We start from the raw sequence: 12,182 nt of genomic DNA, 5'->3' as shown, positions 1-12,182 counted from the left end.
TCCATCTTTCTTTTGAACTTATAACTGCATCACATTTGCTACTTTGCATGGATAATAGTTTTTTGTTAAATAAATTGCAATTATTTTCATTCATTTCGGATTTATATGATTCTTGCTGTGTATAGATGCTTTTGACAGGTTTTTGCAACCAAGTTTGGGGGCATGCTCATGGAATTCATGAAGTGGCCTATTTTTGCACCACCACTCACTTCCTCTTCAACTTGGTACTATTGTTCTTGTTGCACTCTTTCTTTTTCATTATTTATCCTTTGTCTTCTCATATTGAGGATAATGTGACATTTAAGTTTGGGGGTGCATTGCAATTGTTGCATTTTTTAGATAACATTTTTGCTTGCATGTCCATATCTTAATGCATGTAAGTTAGTAAAATCATTTTGTTGGAAGCAATGATAGTGTAATCATGGAACTTATTGGAGATGGAAACATATGTTTAAGACTTTGTGTATAGAGGCAAATTATATTTTGAAAATAAAGAAAGATTTGTAATGACCATGTTGATTCATATCGGTTTGTATAACCGCTTCAATTAGATTTTCGTTGGATTTCAAACTCTTCTATGCTTCACATTGCACAGATGCACACCGGGAACCTAATTGTGAGGTATGCAACCCAATTGACCATGATCATGACTCAGCTGACTTGAGGTGATGACCTTAATGAATGGATATTTTTGGCATGTTAAAAAAAAAAAAAAAAAAAGTAAGCAATGATATTGACCAGTTTGAGTTCGTAGCCTTTCCAACTCGAGTTATTAAGCCCTATGAGTGTCTCTACACTTAACACCCTAAAGCCATCCGGTTTGGGAGTTGTTGGCCTAACACTTGCTATATGGGTTGGTTAGAAAGCTTAAGGGACTTAGACATTGTACGGTCATTCACAAAAAGATATAAATAAATAAATAAATAAATATGGTTCGTGAAGTTCGTAGCCTTTCCAACTCGAGTTATTAAGCCCTAGGAGTGTCTCTACACTTAACACCCTAAAGCCACCCGGTTTAGGAGTTGTTGGCCTAACACTTGCTACATGGGTTGGTTAGAAAGCTTAAAGGGGCTTCGACATTGCACAACCATAATACGTATCATTTTGAGCTATTGAATAAATTTTCAACACATAACAAAAGTTGTATTGTGAATAAAGTCATGCCTTAGAAACCCCATTTAGAAGGAAATTCAGTAATTTGAAGGCTTGTGTCGCATATTGGGAATCCGGTTCACTTTCACTGAAGTTAGAGTTCAATTCTATTTTAGAAATGACAATTAAAGTGTTTATATAGACTATGATGATTGATGCATAAAAGTTGAAATATATTTTACCATTTTTGTTTATCAAAGCCTCATATATGTAAGGTAGTCTGCTGAATGAGTCTGTCTCCAATTTTCTATTGTTCTAAGTTACATTTGAGCTTTGTAGGTAATTTCTCGCTTTACGATTGATGCATGTTGTCAGCATTTCATATGTTGTCATTTTTGGTTAGGTTCTATGTTTTTGTTTTGCTATGGGACTAGCAAAATGTAAGTTTGGGGGTGCGATAAGCGCTGAATATTGCATATTCAAGCGCCCTTATTTGCGTTAGTTAAATCCATTAGCTGACGATAATGTATAGTTTTGCTTTATTTGTGTATTTTCGTTTTCTTTCAGATTGGTTTCCCCAAATATGGTCAAAGAAGCGGTTTTGTCGATCCTTTGAAGAACCAAAGCAAGCCGTGCTGGGGACTGTTATTTGAGCCAAGTTTCTTTAGCTATCTTGTGTATAAATTTTGTGGCATTGCATTCATTCTGAAAGATCGTGTCGCTACACCAACTGTAACGACCCAGTCATTTGCCTTCCTTTCCTTTTTTTCCTGAAATTTTACGAATGAATTTTTTTCGTTTAATTTTCTTTTCTGAGCTCTGTTTCGTGTCGCTTAGTGTCATCTCGAGTGCTCAAAATTGGTTCCTGAGACTCTTTTCCATGGATTGACAACTTCATTTGAGGACCGAGTCATTTTCACATTTTTCGTTTTTCGACACTATGCGCTATTTCGTCTTTTTCCCTATTCTGTCTTTTCCCCATTTGTCACATTGTTGGCACAACCTCACTTCTCATGCTCCGAGTTGGTTTTTGACTTCACGTGCCTTCATCTTGAGTGGTTTCCACGAAATACGTATCTTTACTTTTGCAAGAAAGTACTCTGGTTGCTCCCGGTGTCCATAGGGGCATGGATGCAAAGTTCTTTGAAATTATTTTCTTTTCTTGGGGTATTTTTTGTAAATATCTTTTGAAGATATTTTATTTCAGGGGTTTTTAAGAAAATATTTTTGGAAGATATTTTCATTCAGGGCTATAAGTGCAGTTTTCACTTTTTGAAGGGGCCATTGTGCAATTAATGAAAGTTATTGCAAAATGTCTTATTTTGAGCCTGGATCCTCATATGGGATTCATTTTCACATTTCGTCAAGTTGTGTGCTCTTGGAATTTCCTCCTGGTCGATATTTTCCAGTTTCAGGGTTTTTGGCCCTAGTTTTTGCCAAACTTGTTTTGGGCATAACTTTCTGGTCGGGACTCAGTTTTTGATGCTGTTTCTTCTGTTGTTCATAATTTATCATTTTGAATCTTTTTTGTTCACAAAGTTTTGCCATTTGAGCGCGTCTACTCAAATTTTACTTTTTCGGACCCGGCTGGGCTCGTTCGGGGCACTTTTTGAGATTTCTATAAAAGGGGGGTGAGATATTTCATTTTTGATCTTCTCCCCTCTTCATGCACGAGCTGGAGCTCCCATGGCAACCCATGGGGTGCTGCCATCTTCTCTCTCCTCTTTTGGTTCACTTTTCCTTGATGAAAAGTCTTCGGCCTTAACGTTTGTTGTTCCCCTCGCCGTGCTCTACCTTTCCCCCTTATTAGAATTCAGTTTTGACCATTTCTTGAGTTTGGTTTTGAGGTCAAGTTATGATTTTGACGGGGCTTTGATGGGGGTTATGTTCACGGTGTTGTCTCCGACAAAATTTCTCGGTATCGTCGAATTCGGAACACTTTTTTTTTTGTGGGCCTTTGGGATTTTCATCTCAAATTGAGGTAGGAGATGTTTTAGGTTTAAATTCTTGTTATATAGCATACTTGTGATGCTTATACTACTTATTTGCATGATTAGATATAAAATCTAGAGATTTTATTATTTATTTTTCTTGTACGGGATCTAATTTTCCCGGTTGCTTATGACTTGGTTTAAACATGTAGCATGATTTTATATTGCCCCTTGATATGTTCATTGTTGTGTATTAAAATTGGAACATTTGAATAAGTATTAAAGATTTTATTTAATATTTATCTTAGGTGAAAGATTAATTCACATGGCCTTAACTAGCTTAAAATCAATATATGTTAGCATATTAAATTAGTCCTTTGCATGCTCTCCAACATAGTTGAATTTGAAAGTAATTGGAGGTGTTTTGAAAATTAGTAATTATTAATTAATTTGATTAATTAATTTGCCCCGAGTGCACTATTCACTCTATTTAAATTCCGACTTGATATTCTTGACTGACATGCCATTTAGCTTCACATATGTTTGATTTAGAATATTCGGTTAGGTTTTCAAACCTTTCATTTAATTAAATTCCTTGTTTAAGATTTAATCCTCATGGTGATATACAACTTGGAATTGAATTGTGGCATGCTAGAAAATTAATCTTTGGTGTGGTTATTCACATATATTAAATTGGGATTAATTGCATGAGAATTGCAACTTTTAATTTATATTTAACTTTAGTGAAATGTTAAGTCACATGGTCTTAAATTGAATGAAATAAACTTGTAATGTGATATTACATTAGTCCTTGGCATATTCTCTAAGATATGTTAAATTGAGAGCATTTGGTTAAGTTTAAAAATCTAGAGATTTTAATTAAAAGAATTAATTAAAATCTATTTTGTGGTCCCATTAGCTTAATTAAGGTTTTAACTTGATATTTGTATTGGCCATGACCTGTTTACTAGTATATATTAATTTGGGACTATTAGAAGTTGTTTTAGAACCTTGGTAATTAAATTAGCATGATTTAATTAAAGTTCTACTTTGTTGTTCCAACAACCTAATTGAGTTTTAGAATGGATATAGGTGATGACCATACCATGTCCTTTAACATGTATTAAATTGAGGTTATTTGGAATTGAATCGGAATCTAGAGAATTTAATTGTGTTTATCTATTTAAATTCTTTCAATTTGCTCCATGATCTAGTTGTGTTTTAGAAGTGGTTTCTATATTCAAATCATGGACTTAGACTTGTTATATATTCATTTGGTTATGTTTTGAACATTGGATAATATAATTGCTATGTTTGTATTCGTGATAATATGTTTTCCTTATTGAATATATTGTTGTCTTGTGTAATGATTTGCACACTTCGTGTTTACTATCTTTCATGCATAGCGTGTAACGAATCGCACACTGAAGATTCGACATTCATCATATCATATTAGTTGTGGATTTAGAGCATGTATTGTATAGGTTTCCAAATTTGGTTGTGCTTAGTAGATAGTTGATTATCTTGCATATTCCTGTTGATATATGCGTTGTTGCACTACTTGTTGATTTTGAAAACTTGGGGATGTCGTTGTTTGACTATGGTTAGGACGTGGTTCTAGTACGGGGGATAGTCCCACTATATGGTCTAGTGCGCATATAGGGAGGTTACCCATGGGCTAGTAACCCTAAAGTAACTATGTTGTCGGTCTGATCCGGCGTGACGTCCGAGTATCCACTTTGTTTGATTTCTCATTTCATTTTCAAGTTGATAACTAGATGATGTTGTAACTTGTTGTTTCTTATTTTTCGTTCCATTTTAAGTTATAGGATGTTAACTTTGCAAAATTGTACTTTATGCGTTGTATTGGAAGTTCCAATGTTGGTTAAATTGCATCGATATTGAAAATCATGTTTTAACATTCTAATAAAGCTTAGGATTGATCCTATTGATTCATTTATAACATAGACGTTAGGTGGCATGAACCACTACTGTTATTTTGTGTTTTAGATTCTAAGTTGATGGCTTTGAGAACTTAAACCTTGTTGCATTGTATAACATGCTCTTTTGTTGTTGAATTGCATGGATAATGTGATTCTTGTTAACTTGTATTCTAATATGCTTTTGTCATGTTGTATGGATTACTCTAGACCTAGTTCAATTGTATTGAAAATGCAATTCATGTTAATCTATGCTTAAACATTCTTTTTGTCGTGTTCTTTGGATTATCCCAACCTTGATTCGTTTCATACACGTATGTATATCATGATTCTTGTTTCTTAGACTCTAAGGTAGCTTAGGATGCTCCCCAAGTCTCACTTGGACATAGACGTTAGGTGGCATGAGCCCCTTTAACATGTTTCACCTTAAGGTGATAAATTTGTAAAATGCTAGGTCGATGCATGCTCATCTCCTACGAGTAGCTTTATGTTACTCACCCCTACAATACTGGAGCATATTTCAGGTACGAAGACTTGGTTCATGAAGCCTAGCATTCCTTGGATGTCGTATAGCTTTCAAGTTTCCATTTCATGCAAATGTTAGCATGAAATGTCATTTTGTAGACTTATATGTCAAAATATGTATATTTGATTCCATGTATGTAATGTGTACATAAGTGCACTCCTTTCAATGTATTTGATATGTATGAGATGAGGCCGAAGGCCAATGACATGTATATTGTATTCTATGTAACTTTTTAACTTCATGAAATGTTATGAAAAACTTGAAAAATTGTAAGTCATTGCTTCACCACGGTTGCATCGGGTGTGGGAATTCCATTTTCATTCTTTTATAGGGTCTTATTAATCTTGTATGAAGTGTGGCCAAGGGCCAAACTGTCATTTGATCCTGTTTTGCATTTTTTGATTCCATGTTTTCCATTCCAAGTCCATTTTTGCCTTTTTGCCCGTTGGGGGGTCGGATTTTGTATCGGTTATATTTTTAAGCCATGGATCATTGTAGCGCGCCTAAATAGGTAAGTTACGTTTGCGTGCATGGTCGTTTCCGGGCAAAATCTTATCGTTTGTGTTTTGAGCCTCTTGTGAATTCATTTCGCATTTTTTTTGCATATTCTGATCTAGGGGCATTATGGACCTTTCACCTTAGTTTTATTTTCTTCTTTTGACATGGTCGCTTCGAAAACGTGATTTTAGGGGGGGGGGGGGGGGGGTTTCTTTTTTGTATTTTTCCAGAAAATGTCGTCTTGGTACCGAAAATCCCTCGTAAAGTTTCAGCTTCTAGTTTTCATTTAGCAGCTTTATGACCCTCTTGTTCAGTTCTGATCTAGGGGCATTTTGGGGATTTCACAGTGAGTTTTTTTCGATTCCATTTGCGCTATCGGGTAGAAAACTCAATTTTAGGGGGGGTTTCTTCTTCGTGTTTTTCCAGAAAAACTCGTCTTGACCTCCGTTTCAAGCCTCAGTTCTGGGAAGATAAAAAAAAATGTAGCAGCAGCCAAGGCCTGCCACCAACCATGTCTTTGGGCGCCGGCGTGCACGCCGGTGGGCTTGCGCATGGGCGCCGTATGCGCCATGGCCCCTCGTCGGGCTGCCGCGACGTCAATTCTTTTTTTGGGCTTTTCTCCTTCGTCCGGACTCCGATTCAAGTGAATTTTTTTTTAAAACTTGACTAATTTTTTGCTGTCTTTCCAACGGTGTGCTCGGTTGCACCCGGTTATTCCTGGATAATTACCAATTTACCCTTTTTTCTTTAAGTGCTCGTTTTTCTTCATCATGCCGTTTCTCCTTCGTTCGGACTCCGAATCATGCGATTCTTGAGTCCATCTTGATTAGTTTTTCGTTGTCCTTCTAGTAGTGTGCTCGGTGGCACCCGAATCTACAGTTTTTAGAAATGACTATTTTGCCCCTGGGGGCTTATTTGTCATATTTTCGATCTTTTACTTCCGCATCAGTTCTTGTTGAGTTCCACGACCTCATGGAAGGTCACTTTGACTTCTTAGAGTCTTGTTTTCTATTTTCGCTTCCGCATTCGGATCCGTTATCGGATCATCCTTACGGTTCATCATAGGACACGCTGGCCTAAAAACTAGGGTCGTCACACCAACCAAAGTGGCCAAAGAAAGGAGCTCCATGTGCGGAAGTCAAGCCTCCGTGGGCACCCGCCAATCACCCCAGTAGAAGCCCTTCCTCCGGGGGGCCCCACAGCTCTCGCAGGCCCCCGCCGCGAGCTCTCATGGGTGCCCGCCGCCCCACCGCGGGCGCCCGCCAAACATGGCAGTAAGCCACCTCCAGATGCAAACACCCGCGAGCGCCCAGCGGGCGCCCGCTGACCTACAGAGAGCAGCCCACCTGCTCTTGTTTTTGTGCTAAACTTGTTCCCTCTATAATTTGTGTGGTCCTGAGGGCTTCTAGGGTGGTTGGAGCTTGTGAGTGATGGAGGAGAGAGGGGATTTTGGGCAAGAAAAGAGTCTTGAACCTTGTATTATGATATATCTGACATTTGGATAAGTTTTAGAGAGAGAAATAGCGAGTTTGGAGGGTTTCGGGTGTTCTTGAGCTTAAGGTGCGAAAATGGAAAGGGATTCTTCATCAACCTCTTCATTCCTTATTCTTATGGGTAACTAAATCCTTCTCTAAGGAGGTAATGAAGCCCTCCCTTGTAAGCATGTACTAGCTTTGATTCTATTTTGGGGTAATGATGTATAGTTTTGGTTTTTCCATGATCTAGAGCACCTTACTTCTTGTAATGGATTTTAATGAATATAAATGATTATTTTGAGTTAATTATCTTGTCTTAGATGGTTTCTTCTCTTAATCATATTGTTTGTACTTTCATAGTGACAATGGAAATGAGATCATGGAATGGTTTTATTGGCATAAAGATGGAGAACCTTGATAGTCCATGGCTTAGGTTCCCCCTTTGATGGTCTATGCTTGATTCCTAACTTTATGTGCATTCATTATTAAATTAATGGCTTGATAATCTTTGACTTAGTGAGTAATTTTAAGGCTACACCTTAGTTTAGGTAGTTTAATCATGTAGACCTTTGATAGGTTATTCTTGCCTTTTTGATTTAATGAACTTCTTCAAGATATTTGATAAGCGCTGAAAAGTGCGTATTTAAACCCCTTAAGCTTAGGTATTATAGTACCTTTATCTATCTTACTTTACTGTTTTAGATTGATTTCGTATTATTTCCATTTTCAGGCACTTATCCCGAAAATAAGCTAACTTAAACAAATAAGAGCAAAAATGAAGCAATTTTGGGATGAATCAAACAACGGAGCCAAGTGGAAGCAAAAGGAAGAAAAAAGTGGAAATCAACATCTTCGATCGATCTCAGATCAAAGTTCAATCGATCTAATATGATCGATCTCAGCACTTCAAGATGGATTAGAGCCATGATGACATTTTCAGAGATTTCAAAAGTTCGATCGATCCAACATCATTCTTCGATCGATCGAACTACTTTGTCCTTATCCAAATGATTGATCTTATCTAGTTGTACCACCCTACCAACCACTTTTATCCTTTTCCCAAAAATATCTTCAAAATATCTAAGACTTGTCTTTATCCAAAAAGCGCCGCCATTGAAGATCGATCCAGCCTAAGTTCGATAGATCTCAGCCATGTTCGATCGATCCAAGTCCAAGGTTCGATCGATCGAACTTCCTCCAGTGCGAAAAAGTTACATTTCCAACTCATTAAAAGTTGTCCTTTATCCAATCATTGGGGAATATTTTGTGCACGACCCCAGCTCATTTTGTGTGTCATTTTGACCTACATATATAAGGATAAGGATTACTTTTTACAAAAGAGCACCTAATACCATATCACATCATATCATCTCTTGGAGAGCAAGCTTAGAGGAAGAGGAGGCTAGAGACACCATTGGAGACTCTTCATCAACCAAGGAGTAAATCTCTACCATGAAGTTAGCCCTTGAGGGTTGGAGAAGCACTGCCATGAGTGGCTAGACATCCTCTTGGGGCTAGAGTTAGCCCCAAGCATGCTTTCTACATCTTGATTTTGTGTATTATTGAGGGATTAGTGTTGTAATACATGTTTTGGCACTTATATATATATATAGATCTTGTTTATTCAATGATTTATGTGGTTTAATGCTTCCAATTGATCATTTAATTCTATCCATATGTCTATGTATGCTAGAATAAATGTTCATGTGTTTGTCTCTATTTCTTGTGTTATTGATGCATGTCTATGTGTATTAATGCTATAGATCTAGAGATTGCCAAAACATAGTGCTTAAAGGAATGCTCTTGTAATTTTCTAGATGGTTCATGCTCATTTCTTGATGGATTGTGCCTCTCCCTTAGCTTAATTAGTTTAATTTCATGTCATTAGCTTAATTGTAGTGTAGTGGTAGCATAATTGTTAGATGGGAGGACAATCCATGCTTGTTGTTTGATGTTCCATACTTTTGAATACAAGTAGCATATGTCTCTAACCTTGTGGTGTATTTAGCTTGTGAGCTTAATGAAATGATTAATGACTTGCTAGATATATTGTGCTTTTCACATGCTATTTAGACAATATATACTTAATTACTAGATATATTATGCTTTTCACATGTTGATTAGACAATGTATGCTTAATTGGTCACCCTTGCTAATTGAATCAACCTAATGTACACACACATCAATATTGCAACACACATTTCCCTCATTAGTCACTTGTTAAGGGTGTAGAAAAGCATTGTTTGGTGGTGACCTCTAAACCCCAAGATCTCTCTCTCTCTCTTATTTATTCTTTATTGCATTTAATTATTTAGTTTAATTTGCTCTTAGTTTAATCAACCAACCAACCATTTGTTTGATCATTCGGCCTACTAACCCTAATAGCGATTACACAACCAAATTAGACTCCAATCCCTTGGGACGATCCCTACCCGCCCTAACTATATTTTTAGTGAAGGTAGTAGTTGCTTCTATAAATGTAAAACTTGGCCCTCACCTTAATGCACACTCTCTCAAGCTTGTGGTATGACGACTACATAACCGAGCCACCAAGTTTTTGGCGCCGTTGCTTGGGATTAGGCAACGTCGTATTTGTGGAATCAATTAGGAATTAATACTCTTTTGATCGTGTCTTTACTTTGTTTTTATTTTTCGTTTGATTACTTATTGTGTTTATTCATATTTGACAAGGAGCATTGAGCTAAGAGGTAAGCAAAGGAGCATTCAAGCAAAGGAGCTAAGCAAGCAAGGAAAAATGCTAAATTTTTTTAAAAAATTGCTAAGCTTAAGCTATAAATTTGGAGTTGAAGTGCTATAGGACCTTTGTTAGCTTTTTCTTACTCAATCCCTTAGTTAAATCATCGGCCCACATGGAGGCTTGTTTTTAATTGTTCTTTGCATCATTTTTGTTAAAGCATAGGAGTATGGGTTAAGTGTTTGTGGAGGAAGTTTCATTGAAATTGTTGTGAAGTCGAAGTGTTTGTTCATTCATTGTGTTTGTGTGTTTTTACATTGTGCATGCATGGTCGTAGATCACTAAAACTAACTCTTGTCCCTCTTGTTTGCATCTTGAATTCGTACTTAGAAATCCTAGCGGAAGAGGAAGTTCTAGTTCTACTTGATCCATTATATCAATGGAATGCCATAATGACCTTGGTCACATAGACCAATAAGGTATCCTCTATCTAAATGTGCATTATGAGAACATACAAGCATCATTAGACATGCCTAGGCCATTCATTCACTAACCATAACAACAACAAGGCCAAGTTCCATTTGGAATGCCAAGGCCAATGTATGCTCCACAACCTCTCATCATTCAAGGAAATCAAAATCAAGGTGCCCACCTTGCACCTCAAATTGCTAATCCTCCACTTGCTTTAAGAGATCACTATATGCCTAATGAATACAATGCACTCACATGCATTCAATTGCCACCATTTAGAGCACATCACTATGAAATTAAGCAACAAACCATTCAAATGCTTCTTATCTATCATGGACTTCCAAGTGAAGAACCTTACAAGCATTTGGATGAGTTTCTAGAAGTATGTTCCACCATAAAATATACGGACATGCCGAAAGAGGTCTTAAGACTCAAACTTTTTCCATTCACCTTAAAAAACAAGGCTAAGTATTGGTTTAACAATCTTAGGCCTTTTTCAATCACTTCTTGTGGGTCCTTGAAGAAGTACTATCCGGTTTCTAAGACCAATGCTATGAGAACCTCAATTCGAGAATTTTCACAAGGGAATGGAGAAACGTTTCATGAGGCATGGGAACGCTTTAATGAATTGCTTAGGAAGTGTCCACATCATGACATGCCCAAATGGCAATTAGTTTAATATTTCTTTGAGAGCTTATTTGATAATTATAAAAGTATGGTTGATGCTTCCATGGATGGCTCATACATTGATAGGCATAAGGATGACGTGTGTCGTCTTTATGAGAGCATGAGTGAAAATTCTTTGCATAGAACATTATCATCCAAGAATAGTAGAAATTCATAAGGTAGGAAGAGTGTTGGCTTACATCAAGTCGACCACTCAAATGAAATAGCCGCCGAAATGAAGTCTTTATCTCAAAGGTTTAATCAATTCTTGATTAACCAAAACTAGGTGAACCAAGTATCTTCCTTCCCTAACCATTCTCATCGTGCATCAAATGAAACATGTATGACTTGTTCTAGTGTTCTTCATTCTACTTCTCATTGTCCTCTCGGATAAGTACAAAATGAACCTAATAAACAAGTCAATGCAGCTTTTGTGAACCAAGGGAACAATCCTTATGGTACTCATTACAATCCAAGTTGGAGAAATCATCTGTATTTCTCTTGGAAAAACCAAGGAGAGGGCTCAAACCCTTCCCAAGGCGATTTTCAAGGTCAGCACATTCCACCTCCACTTCAAAACCAAGGATCCCAAAGTTATAGACCTTATCAATCACAAGGGAATCAATTTGCTAACTCTCATTTTCCTAACTCCCGCCTTTGAAGAAAAAGTTTTGAATGCTTTAGGCACTCTTGAGGCTAACACACAATTGCTTCATTCTCACTCTCAATCCACTGCGAAGCTAGAAACCCAAGTAGGGCAAATAGCAAGCACTCTTAATGCTAGAGAGAAGGGAAAGATGCCTATTAATGCCCCACCTAAGCAACAATGTGTTGTAGAAACCCATTCCTCATCAGAAGGCCACACCATTGAGCATGTTAATGCGGTGA

The 12,182-nt window shown here is 37.1% G+C and overlaps 1 pseudogene; it reads right to left on the bottom strand.

The window, feature by feature from the left end:
* Positions 1-11,186: 11,186 nt before the first annotated feature.
* Positions 11,187-11,285, bottom strand: LOC132310654 (small nucleolar RNA R71; annotated as a pseudogene).
* Between the last annotated feature and the right edge of the window lie 897 nt (positions 11,286-12,182).

Source organism: Cornus florida, unplaced genomic scaffold, assembly GCF_030987335.1.
Source record: "Cornus florida cultivar Cherokee Brave unplaced genomic scaffold, ASM3098733v1 CherokeeBrave_3.0.0_Hap2_Chr05, whole genome shotgun sequence".
NCBI lineage: Eukaryota > Viridiplantae > Streptophyta > Magnoliopsida > Cornales > Cornaceae > Cornus > Cornus florida.
The sequence above is the reverse complement of the archived record's forward strand: the minus strand, read 5'-3'. Positions and strand labels throughout refer to the sequence as shown.